General features: G+C 40.8%; 1 protein-coding gene across 6 annotated transcripts in view; it reads right to left on the bottom strand.

The window, feature by feature from the left end:
- The window catches only part of SLC16A12 (solute carrier family 16 member 12), a 25938-nt gene extending 13668 nt beyond the window's left edge, over window positions 1–12270 (bottom strand). The window contains exons 1-2 of one of the 6 annotated variants that reach the window (XM_071748748.1): window positions 10959–11179; window positions 9497–9932 (exon numbers count right to left, since the gene is read on the bottom strand). The gene's annotated coding sequence lies outside the window, so the exon portion shown is untranslated. Of the gene's footprint in view, window positions 1–2321; window positions 2512–9496; window positions 9933–10958; window positions 11180–11599 lie in introns of those variants that run through there. The other 5 variants (XM_071748746.1, XM_071748747.1, XM_071748754.1 and 2 more) reach the window with 5 other exon arrangements.

Raw genomic sequence — 12270 nt, 5'->3', positions numbered from 1 at the left:
GTGATTCACATTGTATGTCCCACCACACTTTGCATCTAACAAGGGCCTCAAAGGTGGATTTATTGCAATTTAATATATTATGTTCAAATGCCTTGAGGATTGAATAGCCCATAAGAAAAAAATCCATGACAGCCACCTGAATTAATAGGACACTGATAAAGATAATATAATTTTTAGCAAGAATTTCAAGGCAGTCAAATTAATAATGTTTGGTGGAGTTTGCATGAACATCACAGAGAGATCCTCAGCAGTTCAGGTGCACCTTTGCAGCACTTTCATTTCAAGTTCTGGTAATTAAGTGTGGAGCAATAAGTTCCAGCAATGTCAGAAGGGATAACAGGAACCCTTCACTGAGAAGGAATATACACAAAATCTTTCAGAGGAGCCAACAATCTTCACATACAGAGCCCTAATTAATTCAATGCACATACAGCAATAGCTGGGCACCAGGACCTCAACCTAGATCTTGGGCCAAACTTCCCAGGCAAGGTTCAGATTAGGTCTTACATTCTAATTAGCATTTTAGCTGTACATTAATGTACTTGGGAATAATTTGATGACATACCAGGCCAAGCAAACAGATTAGGTATTTTGTTACATGATCACTTGCTGTTATTTTCACAGAACCCTGCCTGCCCAGGTACATATGAAAGATAAACATTTAATGAGGTTACAATCAACTAAAAAGAACCATATTATAAGAAATACCTGATCACCATAGAAATGGGCCAACCAGCCTCCCCATAGAGGATCAGTGCAAACCTCATCTCCTTGACTTCATGCTCTTTTCTAAGAGCACTGTGCTTATCGTAGCTGCTAAACTAAAAGGTAAATTAAATAACTACCTTTCTTGTAGCTACAAATGGCTAATAAACACTTACTATGGCATCCTTGCAATTTTATTCTGAGGTTGGAAATCTTCATTGGCTTCTGCCTAGATGTGGTTTTCTAATTATCCACCAACTGTGGGCTCTGAGAATAAAAAGCACAGACTTTGTCTGAGCAACCATGTTCCCCTTCCCAGCCCCGCCTTGTTTTGCTCTCATGTTGCATCTTTTTCTTAAACTTTCTGGTGCAGAATAAGACTCATACTGCATTTATGTTTCACCTTTAGCAATGCAAGGCCTGATCCACACTGGCAGTGCTTGTTGCTATTATAACACATCTCAGATGTGCATAAAAATTCCTGCTGCTTAAGGTGGCTAAAGGAAAGCAGGACTAAAACACAAGCTCATGAAAGAGCTCTGCACTTTGCAACCTTTGCTAGGTAATTTTCACACAAGCATTAAGCAGATGTTCTTTGACATGAGTTCAAAGAAGATGTGAGGTGAAGAAGGCAATAAATTTTGCTGATCCTTAAGAAAGCTTCAGCTACCCAGCATACCCTGACCATTCATTAAAACAGCAGCTCCGTTTCCCAGGTTAATACATTAGGTTTAATTTGTTAGGCTAAATAACATATCAGTTACTTCAGCAGCTGTTTTTGAGAACCATGGAAAAAGAGCAGCAACTGCTTCTGAAAGCATCTCCCTTGCTCGATCTGCTCAGCCAGCAGAAAGGTACGGATGAGGTTACTAAAAAGGCACAACTATAACCTTGCACCTCATCACGAGGTCCCTTTTGTCACAGAAAGGAGCACAGAAATCCACAGCAGCCTAGCAACTAGCTGGCACAACAACAGGAACCACTGACCTTTTAAAACCCAGCACACAGCCAGCAAAGTACTTGCTGCCCCCTCCCATCTACTCCTCCTTCTCCCATAAAGATTTTCTCCATTAAAGAAATTGATTCAATAATGATATCACAACATTGTGAAGTGAAGATGTGAAGCATTTGCATGATGAAAGATGAAGAAATAGCAGGCACAGTCATGCCAGCTTGCCCCAAGACCAGGGGGCTGCATTTTCCTGCCTTTTTCAGCTGCTCCATTTACAGCATTGGTGTAGCTGGGCAGCTCCACCATCTCAAGCAATTCTACCTCACCTGCCAAACATTTGAAAATGTTGTGTGTATGAAGATATGGTTTCAGCGAGAGGATCAGGCACAGGGTCAGGTTTGTATCACAGCTGCCCCTTGGCATTCTGACCATACTCTGGGCTTCACCCCACTACTTTCTCTTTCTGTGGCTACACAAAATTCAAATGGCTGTGCATTAAGATGCCTTTACCATTTATTTTAGAACTGTATGGAAGGATTTTGTGCAGTTTAACCTAAAGGAGCTGCCCCAAATATGTTTACCATCACAAAAAAAAGCACAGAATCCAACAGTCATGTGTTTGATAATACAGAGATGCACATGAGAGAAGAATGAGGAGACTTACCTAGATTTTTCCTTCCGAATCAGTGTAAAATGTAGATGTACATGTAAACTTTATGTGTCATTTGCTACCTTCACAGAGATGATGGGTTGGATGAGGCCTGAGAAACTTGTAACAGTCTCTGTGCACAGAATGCCAGGAAACGCTTCCAGAACAGTTTCATGAGTACCAATGAGTTTCAAACTCTATTTTTCTTGTGAACAACAACATACAGAATAAGTATAGAGCAGCTTAAGCACAGCTGGAGACAGTTCATTAATGCTTAGAGTGAAAGCTAATGGAATTGAATATATTTACTACATTTATCAATCTATGCACCTAGATCTAGGGAAGTCTTAATATTTCCTATAATTACCCTATAGTAGCTTTAGAACATTTATACTATCTTTCTTACTTTTCTTGACCCTAAGATTGCACCGAGCATCAATTATTTGTAGTAATTTGCTGCATTCATTTATGTTAATGCTCTTACTTTAATACTTCTGCTTTCTGTTCCCTTTTCTTCTGCTTGCTGCATCTTCATTAAAAAAAAAAAAAAAAAGCAAAAAAAAGCAAAAAAAAAAAAGCAAAAAAAAAAAGCAAAAAAAAAAAGCACTAGGAACAACTGTTCAGAGGGCAGTTGAGCAATGGAACAGGCTCCCTAGCTCAGTGGGGAGCTGTGACCACTTGGTCATAGCACCAAGCCTGCCCGAGTTCAAGAACCATTTCACTGACAGTTTCAGGCACGTGGTGTGATCCTGCAGGTGCCCTACACAGGCACAAGAGTTGGATTTGATAGGTCTGGTGGGCCCCTTCCAACTCAGCAGATTCTATGATTCTATGACAAAGAAAGAATAAAAAGGCTTGCAGAATGAGTAGCAAAGGAATGAAGAAAGAGATAATGAAAAACGTTAGATATCAAAGAGACACATTGTGTATGCTGTATGACAGTGAAACATAAGAAATATGCAAGATTAAATATTAAACATGTTTTGAAATAGTTAATTTATTAGGCCTTGAAGGATCAAGGATGACATTATCTGCAACAATTTTCAATAGAGAAAAACAAGCAGCAGACTAAAGGAGAGACAGAAAACTGACAGAACACTGATTACCAATTAATAGCCAATTACCTTCTTGTCACAGGCTTCTCTAAGTCCACAGCATCAAGGGCTGTGACAGCTTGCTAGTAACAGCTTGCTAGCCCCTTATCACATTTGCTACACCTCAACAAACACAGTAAAACATATGTAAGAGGGATGTAGTGTTTGGCACGAGCACAGAAGACGCCAACAGCTACAGAAGCTTCTATGAACTGGATTGTCAAGAAGTGGCACTTTTTCATCCTCCTTTTGTTCCCCCCTCCAGCAATTGCATACCCTGGTAGGCACTGCAGTCAGCAGTCCAGCATAATTCCAAGTTGTTCTTAAACACATAGGAAGTAGAGTCTTAAAATCTGCACAGCTCTTGGAAATCAAAGGCTATTTCTAATGTAATCTATTTTCTCCAATAGAAAATCTGTCCCCTTCTGCACTCCAGGTTAGCTGTTTAACTAGAAAAGTACAGCCTGCTTTGTTTAAAAACAAACAAATTGCAATCTGACTTTCAAATGCTGTCACAGCACTAACACAAGAAGCATATTATGATAGAGTAATAACTTGTCTTGTGTCAGTCCAGTGGTGTTTTGGGAGAAGCTGCTGGACTCTCCCTCAGTTCCAATCCCTGCCCCACCTCTGCCCAAAGCTGAGCAGATACGGGAAGTTGGATGCACCTCTGTGAGTAACAAGTTCAAGAAAGGGAAAATAAAACTGAAAAAAATGAAAGAAAAGGAGACGCACAGCAGATTGGAGGATGAAGTGAGAGAGAAATGCCAGGGAAAAGACACCAAGGCCAGTGAAGGAGGGGGAAAGGTGCCTGAGCAGTAATGACTCTTTTAGAAAAGAAATTCTGTACCAAGAGAACAAAATATCCAGAACATTGCCTCTATTCATCTGATGTTGCAGGGCTGCTGCTAGCTTCAATTCATCACCTCCTCCAATACACAAGATTTGTTGACAAAAACTAATCAGACATGAAAAGGCAAGACAGGTTATTTCCTTTTGTTCACACAAGCTTATGTCCTGAAACAAATCTGCTGGGGTACTTAATGCCACATGTGCACTTCTAATGGACAATACACATGATAGGGTAGCAAACTGTCACTGTGACCATTATTTTCAACTGAGACTTTGAACTCTCCAAAATTAAGATAACCCTACTATAATTACAAAGCCACTATTGATTTTTCTTTTAATAATATATAATTATTGTATAGAAAATGGTATATTAATATAATCCCCCAGAGGAATGGAAGAAAAATCTTTAATTACTGGAAAGACAAAAACAGGATTTCTTTTCTTTCCTGCAACAGGCTTCCAATAGCAACTCTTGTTTAATGTTGCTTTAGAGGGGTAGGTATTTTGGAGAAGTCATTGCACAGATCACATTCATTCTGTTAAAAGAAACACATGATATGTTTAAATATAATATATATAATATATATAAATAATATAGCCAGAGATACATGCTAATAAACACATCTGTGTACAGGAAAGGTTATCTGTGTGTCACTGCACACAAACTTCAGAAAATAACAACAGGCAAGCTACTAAACTGGGGAGGAAATACCCAACACTATAGGAAAGACAAGGAAACAGATGGAAGTTAAGAGAAGAAGCTCCTAGTATGCCTTACAAGCAAATTCCTGACCAGGAAGAACATATGTTAAAACATGCACAACTCCTCACAAATAGTGCAGTGAACATGCATCTACTCAAAAGTCACAGTTTGTCTTACTGAAACACACACTGAAAGTTAACAAACAACTGACAGGTCTTGGGCAGATCAGCACATTGCTCATACTCGGTCTCCCAATTCACCCTCACCAAGTCATCCATGTTTCAATTAGATCCTTGCTTAACAGCTGATTTTAGCTTTTAGAGAATCTTCACTGCTCTGAGAAATGCGATACAAGTTCCCTCTGCTGAATGAGTCCAGGTGCAGCTCCTTGACTACATAATTTGCATGGTCAGCAGGAACTTTCCATGCTACTTAAGGGTGTCCTTCTGCTAATTAGTATTGCAGCCCAGAAGCACTCTTCCTCAATTTTGTGTTAAAGAGCATTTCTCTTCATGGAGAATGTTTTTGTTTTGGTATGTGAAACATAAAAAAAAAAAAAATCTACCTGTCCTATTAAGTACATTTTATCACTGCTCTCCAGATTTCTGGGTATTTTAATTCATATAATCATAGAATCAGGGTTGGATATGACCTTTAAGATCATACAGTTTCTATAAGAATTTTTTTAAAAAATTAAAAAATAGTTGTGGCTCCTCTACCTCAGTTTATCTATATTACTGGTCAAAGAAAGAGAAAAAAGGCACTTGCTAGATGTTCAGACTGGACAGTCATATGAGTATCACTTGGTCAAGTCTTACCACATGTCAACTTGGAAACCAGAAAACAAAAGATATAAAGAATCCTCAGCAGTTATCCTCTTATGTTGTTATTCCAGCCAGCCTGCTTAATTGTCTCTTAACTAGATCCCATTATCAATAACACTTTCAGTGGAATCCAGTTAAACAGCTTATTACAAGGATGACAAAAGAAGCAAAACCACCTCAAGAATGATCAAATAAAAATTATATCTAGTGTGATTGTTTATATCTTGATACACAGAGGATGATATTCCTTAAAATCTTATCTAGGGGAAATTATTTTTTTTCTTGTGAAAGCAAACATGCCCTAATGATTCTTCTTTCAAGAACATCTTCTATTTATAATGGAAATTAATCCCACCTAAGGAATAAACTTATGATAACATCATTTAAATTGCATCTTCTGGACTACCTGAAAGAGTAACCTGGAATACCTCAAAGAACAATTGTCACAGGGAACTGGTGGTTCACCCATAAGTTTGCTGGTGCCCTAATAGAATTAAAAAATAATCATCTTGATCTCATGTTAAAACTGATAGACAAAAACTAAGGTTAAATCAAATGTCTCAGCTAAGAAATACACCTAAAATACCTATCTATGAGAGCAGCCTGAACAACACCTGAAAGATGTTGCTAGCAACATCTGATTATGACAAACAAAGCTTTGTTGCATGCTCCAAGCCTTGCACTGTTAGATGATTTTTCTTCCTGAACATTAGGGCAGGTGACATTTGATGAAATTTAAATTACCAGAATCTTCCAAATTCACCTCAAGAAAAAAAAAAATTCCAACCAACTTTTAAGCAGTCCTCAAGAGCCAGCTGATTTCCTTTTCCTTCTTCTTGTACTCCACTTGTTTCACATATTTTCCTGCCTGTCATCACCTTCAGATCCTGTATTATTTTCCATTTTTTCCCCACGCAGTTTTTCCTTAGTGTTTCAGTGCCAACTGCATAGTTCTTTCCAGTAAAGAGGCATTGATACAATGACAACATCATTTACATGCTTGCTATATTCTCTAAAAGCAATAAAATTGTTTCAGGTCCCAAGGAGTTTGCCCAAAGTGCAGCTTTTTGTACCAGTTTTCACAACTCTCTAGTGAGATTTACTTTCTCATTTGGATAACAGGAAAGGAGTAAAGGTGCCAACAAAAGGCATACTCTGACTCTTATTTGAAATATTTTGTTTTCCCATTATTTCCAAGTTCTGCTTGCATGACAGAAACTCTGCCTCTGTACAGTGTGCACCATGAGCAAAAGGCAGAATCACATTGTGTGGGCTCTAATTCCCTGGAGGTTACTCTCCACTCCATTAACTTCCTTGAGAATAAACTAGCTGTATGGGATAATTCTACTTATTCTTTCTGACTTGCTACTACATCAAGTTAAATTAAATGGACAGTGATATAACAAACCCTGACCACAAAAAAGAAGATGATACACTGACCCCATGAAGATGATGGTGGCTCAGACAGAGGATGAGTTGCAGTTCATCCTAAATTTCCCATTTTCTCCCACTGCCTTGCTCTACTGCCCTGAGTACTCTGCCAGAAAATCATCTCTCAGTAAAACAACAGAAAAGGAAAAAAAGAGAAAACAACCTTCCAGTGAAAATGGTTGATGCTGTCTAAAAGGAAACTCTAAAGACCACTTCACTTACTGCCTCCTCACTTCATTATCCCATCAACTGAAATAAGTGGAAACTAGTAAATGACATATCAAACAAAGAACAAAAAGCACTGCTTCATTTGTTTCAAGTCTCAAGGAAAACCACCAAGAATATCCTGCCTTGTGAGTAACCTGCAATTCTCCAACACTGAACTGCAGCTGAGATACAACCATTCAATGGCTTTTGTATTGTATGCAAAGTAAGTGACTTCTATTAATGAAGACTGAGCTCATCCCAACTCATTAATAAAATACATTATTCCCTCAAGCCAGTTCCACAATTCCAAGATGCCACATGCTCTGGGGAAGAACTATGCCATAAATTGCTGGCTAATCTTACTGCTGAGTAAATCATCTTGCTACCAAAGTGATGATCTGCTGCCTCAGGGACCTGCACAGCTTAAAAGGCTGCAGAGACAAAAGTGATGGATTTTGACTTTTCATTGAAATGAAAGATACTGTATGTGCCTCCTGGCTACACTTGAATTCTGTGAGACCCTGAGCTGTACTACCATGGCATCTATGACCATGCCAGCCAGGTGTCATCTGAGCAGCTGGGCAGACAGCACCCCCCAAGTCTGGTACTGAACATGGAGAAGGGTTCTTCCAAAAGCAGAAGGATGAGGGACCTTAACTCCAAAGATTTTGGACTCAGAAGATCACAGCTTACCCTGCATATAGTTACATCCAGCATCCTACAAGCCTGAGACAAGCAGGCAATCCAGAAAGAGAGTCATAGTCCATGTCTTTTCGTCCAAAGCAAATGAACTGATACATGGTCTTCTTGGCAACAACTTTTCCACTTAACTACATCATAGCAAGAGCAGACAGCTTCCAGAGATGAAAACAAAACTATCTTTGCAGTTCAGTAAGCCAAATAATAATAATAAAAACCCCCTTCATTTTCAGCAAAGAAAAAAAAAACAGAGCAATAATCCGGATGTCTTCAGTTTTGGCTTTAAAGGATTGGACCTGTCCAAATTTCTCCATACCACAGGCTGGGAGCCTACCACCTGCAGGCAAGCTGTAGCTTGCAGTTTTCTTTCTCACAGGCACATCAATATTTGTCAATTAATACAGGCAACAATATATCTTATGAAAGATATATTTGGCTCTCACAAGGCTGTTAGAAAGAAACATTTTTCCTCCTAGAAAGAATGGATAAAATGAAGATTTTTTTTTTTTTTTTTTTAATCTGCTTTTTAAAATTTACATGAGTGTCTAAGAAGATAATCCAGACCACAGGTGCAGTGTCCCCTCATACAGCAAAAAGTAAAGGTAACATATTTTTCATAACTCTAAAGCAGTTTCTTGCTTTAGGTTAGAAGAAAACAACTCTTATTTTTCTCTGATGAATAAAGACTAGTAAAAAGTAATTACACATAGTACACAAAGTTTGATGTGTTGAAAGTGGGTTTTTTACTGGCAATATTAGTATCATAACAGAGGAACAAAGTGTCTAAAGTAAGAATGAGAACAAGTACTAAAACAATGCACAAAAGCATCAGTGCTCTCCAGACTGAAACAAATTACAGCAGATTACAGAAACTTACACTTCGCTCACTTTTCAGTCACCATACCAATTATAAAAGTGCTATTTGCCTTATCATTTCCACCATTCAGAATTTAACAGCAGGACTGTACTACATTCAGAAGTACATTTAATGGTTTATGTGCATGTAAAACAGAGTAACTTGCATATGCAGGTGACAATTATGCTCTCTAGGATTAGAGGCACCCTCTTAGGGGTGTTTTAATCTTCCCTTTCAGAATTTTAGGCATCCATGTATCCAGCTGAATATAATCTGATTATTAAAATTCACACCCTTATGATTCCTGCATCTATTTTCCAGAGAAATGGGCTTTGGAGTAGTATAGGAAAGGTATCCTGAATTTATGCATACAGATAGCTGTACATCATGAAAACAAAACCATTAGGTAAACTCAGCATTCAGCTACATTTTCTAAGCAATTGCCATAACCATGTCACCTAATACTGACCACAGTTTGATAAGCAGTTACTGCTTCAAGCAGTGCCAGCAGGAATGGCCCTTACCTCCTGCTCCCTGCCACACGTTCTCTGCTGCCAGGCCACCTTCTCAGCCCTGACACAGCAGCCACACATTCAGACAGATCCGAGTTAAAAGTAATCAATAAACAAAGAGGAAAAGATGCTTTTGAACCCGTGGCAGTTCACCAATGTGGTTAATCACCAGCCCCACAAATGGTTGTACTAGCACAGCCCAGAGGGTGGCAGAGCAATGTTCTTACACAAGCAATGTTCTCTAAGGAAACACATGCCAAATTCTCCCCAAGGAAGCAATTGTGCTTGCATTAAAACATCTGAAAAATCTTCCTCCCTCTGTGCCCAGTCCATAGGATCTCAGCCTGGGAATACAGATCTGGAAGGGATCTCTGGAGGCCTCTTACTCCCCTTCCTTGCAGTCACAGGCAAGAGCCAACCCAGCCAATACAGTCAGTCAGAAGGTCGACTGTAGCAAGACACGTTAGGTAAATGAAATAAATCTTGTGCTGAAGTGAATATGCAAGTGGGGGAAACAAAATCTACTGAGGTTTTCCAACCTTTATGAATTAGGTAAATTGATTCTCATAAAGCTTTGTAAAATAAAGCTACACCTTCTGCTATATTGTCTTTCATCACCAGTTTACAAATTATGTTTAAGGCAGAAGTTAATGATTGAATTTTAAAGGCATTAACACAGAAACTCCTAAAAGAAGCCCTGAAAAAGCCTCCACTAAAGTTCATCTTCTGTAATAACTGATACAAAAGGTGAAAAAGTAAAATATAGTGTAAGTGCAAAAAACAAACAACCAAAAAAAATGTGCAAAAAATAATGTGCAATATATGGCTAAAAATATACAAAAGACAGTAACATGTAATGATCTGATGCCACTAATAATACACTCTAACTGAAGCATAACAGAATCACTCTGAGCAAAGTGCAATCCTGCTTCACTTCATTAAGTTTCATGTTATCCTTGAATTTCCCAGCACTAGCAGAAATGTTTCCTCATTGCCACCGCAGGCTTGGACTTAACAAACAGACTCCACTACCCCAAACCAGCTTGTTAATTTAATGAAATCAGTTCAGTCAAAAGGCTATCATGCAAACCCAAGTTCACCCCAGATACATAGTTAACAACTTTCCCCTAGAGACATTAAACAGAACATTTCATTAAATGAGTGGCAAATTATCAGAAAGTTGAAAAATAAGGATGAGTCATTGTATCTTTCAGTCTTTTTTTTTTTTCCTCCCATTGAGCAGTTTCCTGAACTTAGTCTGTCTGTGAACATAAAATTTCCTGTAAGACACATGCTTTCAATACCACCTGTCCTAAATATATCACTGCACATCTGGTGCAACAGTCCTGGAAATGACTATTCTCCTGGAAATTAATTGTATGACTATCCCAGAAGTATCAGGGATGTCCAGGATGGGGACCTCTGCAATTAAAACTTCCACAAGTAACTACTTCTGTGGAAAACCACAGACTACCTCTTCCAGCCTGTCCCCGAGCAGTCTGTGCTTCAGTTTTCAAAGCTTTTTCGAGAGTCACTTCCCCACACACAGCCGCAGCTGTAAGCGGGTCTAGGTGGCAGGCAGAGGGTTCGGATACACATGGACACGGAGCACACAGCAAAGCCTTGCTCTGTCAGCTCTTATAGCCTTCTCTGAACAGGTATATTTTTTCTGCTTATTCAACAGAAGAAAAAAAAGAGTATGAAGTTTTTCTCGTACCATCTAGGAACTTGAAACTCAGCGGTCTGACTAGCATTTTATCTAACCAACGGTTTTTTCTTACATAGTTATTTAGTTTAACGCTGGGGGGTTGCATTTATTTTTATTAATTTTTTAACGTTTCTGGAGTTCCGGGCTCCGTGGTGCAGGTAGGGTACAAACGCGACCCAGCTGAAGCCCCTCCGGAGCGCCGTAGGTCTCCGCTCCCGCCGAGCACCGCGCTGCCCGCCCCCCTCCGCGCATCTCCCCCGCGTCCCCAGCGATGCCCACACCGCCTCCGCGGGGACCCTCATCCCAGCGCACCGTCCGCGGGATGCCCCCGCCGCCTTCCCTCCCACCTGCCCTCCCTCCCCCATGCCCTCTGGGGACGAGCCCCGCGGTCCCCGCGCAGCCCCTACCTGCAGGCTCGGCCGCGGGGGCGGGAGGAGCGAGGCGGGGCGGAGCGGGGCCCCCGGTGTGCGCTGCCCCGCGGGGGTGATGGCTCCGTAGGCGCGGGGCGGGGGCAGGGGCCGGGTTTTGTACCGCGGGTCCCCAAGCGCACGGGGACAGAAGGCGGGGAAACACGGTGGGTTCATCGGCGCTCCAAACGGAGCTCAAGACCGCTCCGGAGACCCTCGGCCGCTCACCTCGGCCGGAGGGCTCCAGTGTCCAGCCCAGCGCTGCCCTGCGCCCGCCCGGTGGGCTCCGCGGTGCGGTCCCCCTTACCGTGGCTCCGGTTCTGTCAAGTTGTCGTCAGAGAGACCAGGAGTCCCACCTTGCGTGATGCCTTCGCCAGCATGAAAAAGGTGTCTCGACCATGCCACGGGCACTTTCAGCGGATAAAGGGGGTGGGTTTATTTCCTCCTTATCAAGGAAAAGCCTGTCGTGGGATTTCTGGATCAGAGCTCTCATGTATTTCAGAGGGTATTTTTAAATCTTTCCGAAGTCGGGCAACACTCGAGAGTGCAACTAACACCAAAACTTATGGCTGTCCCTTTGTCAAACATACCAGCCCCACATGCCCTATACACTGTGCAGAGTCATCTGCCACTACTTGCTAGGCTTTAAATTTTCAAACTCAGTTCAAAAC

The sequence above is a fragment of the Heliangelus exortis genome, chromosome 7 (assembly GCF_036169615.1).
Source record: "Heliangelus exortis chromosome 7, bHelExo1.hap1, whole genome shotgun sequence".
NCBI lineage: Eukaryota > Metazoa > Chordata > Aves > Apodiformes > Trochilidae > Heliangelus > Heliangelus exortis.
The sequence above is the reverse complement of the archived record's forward strand: the minus strand, read 5'-3'. Positions and strand labels throughout refer to the sequence as shown.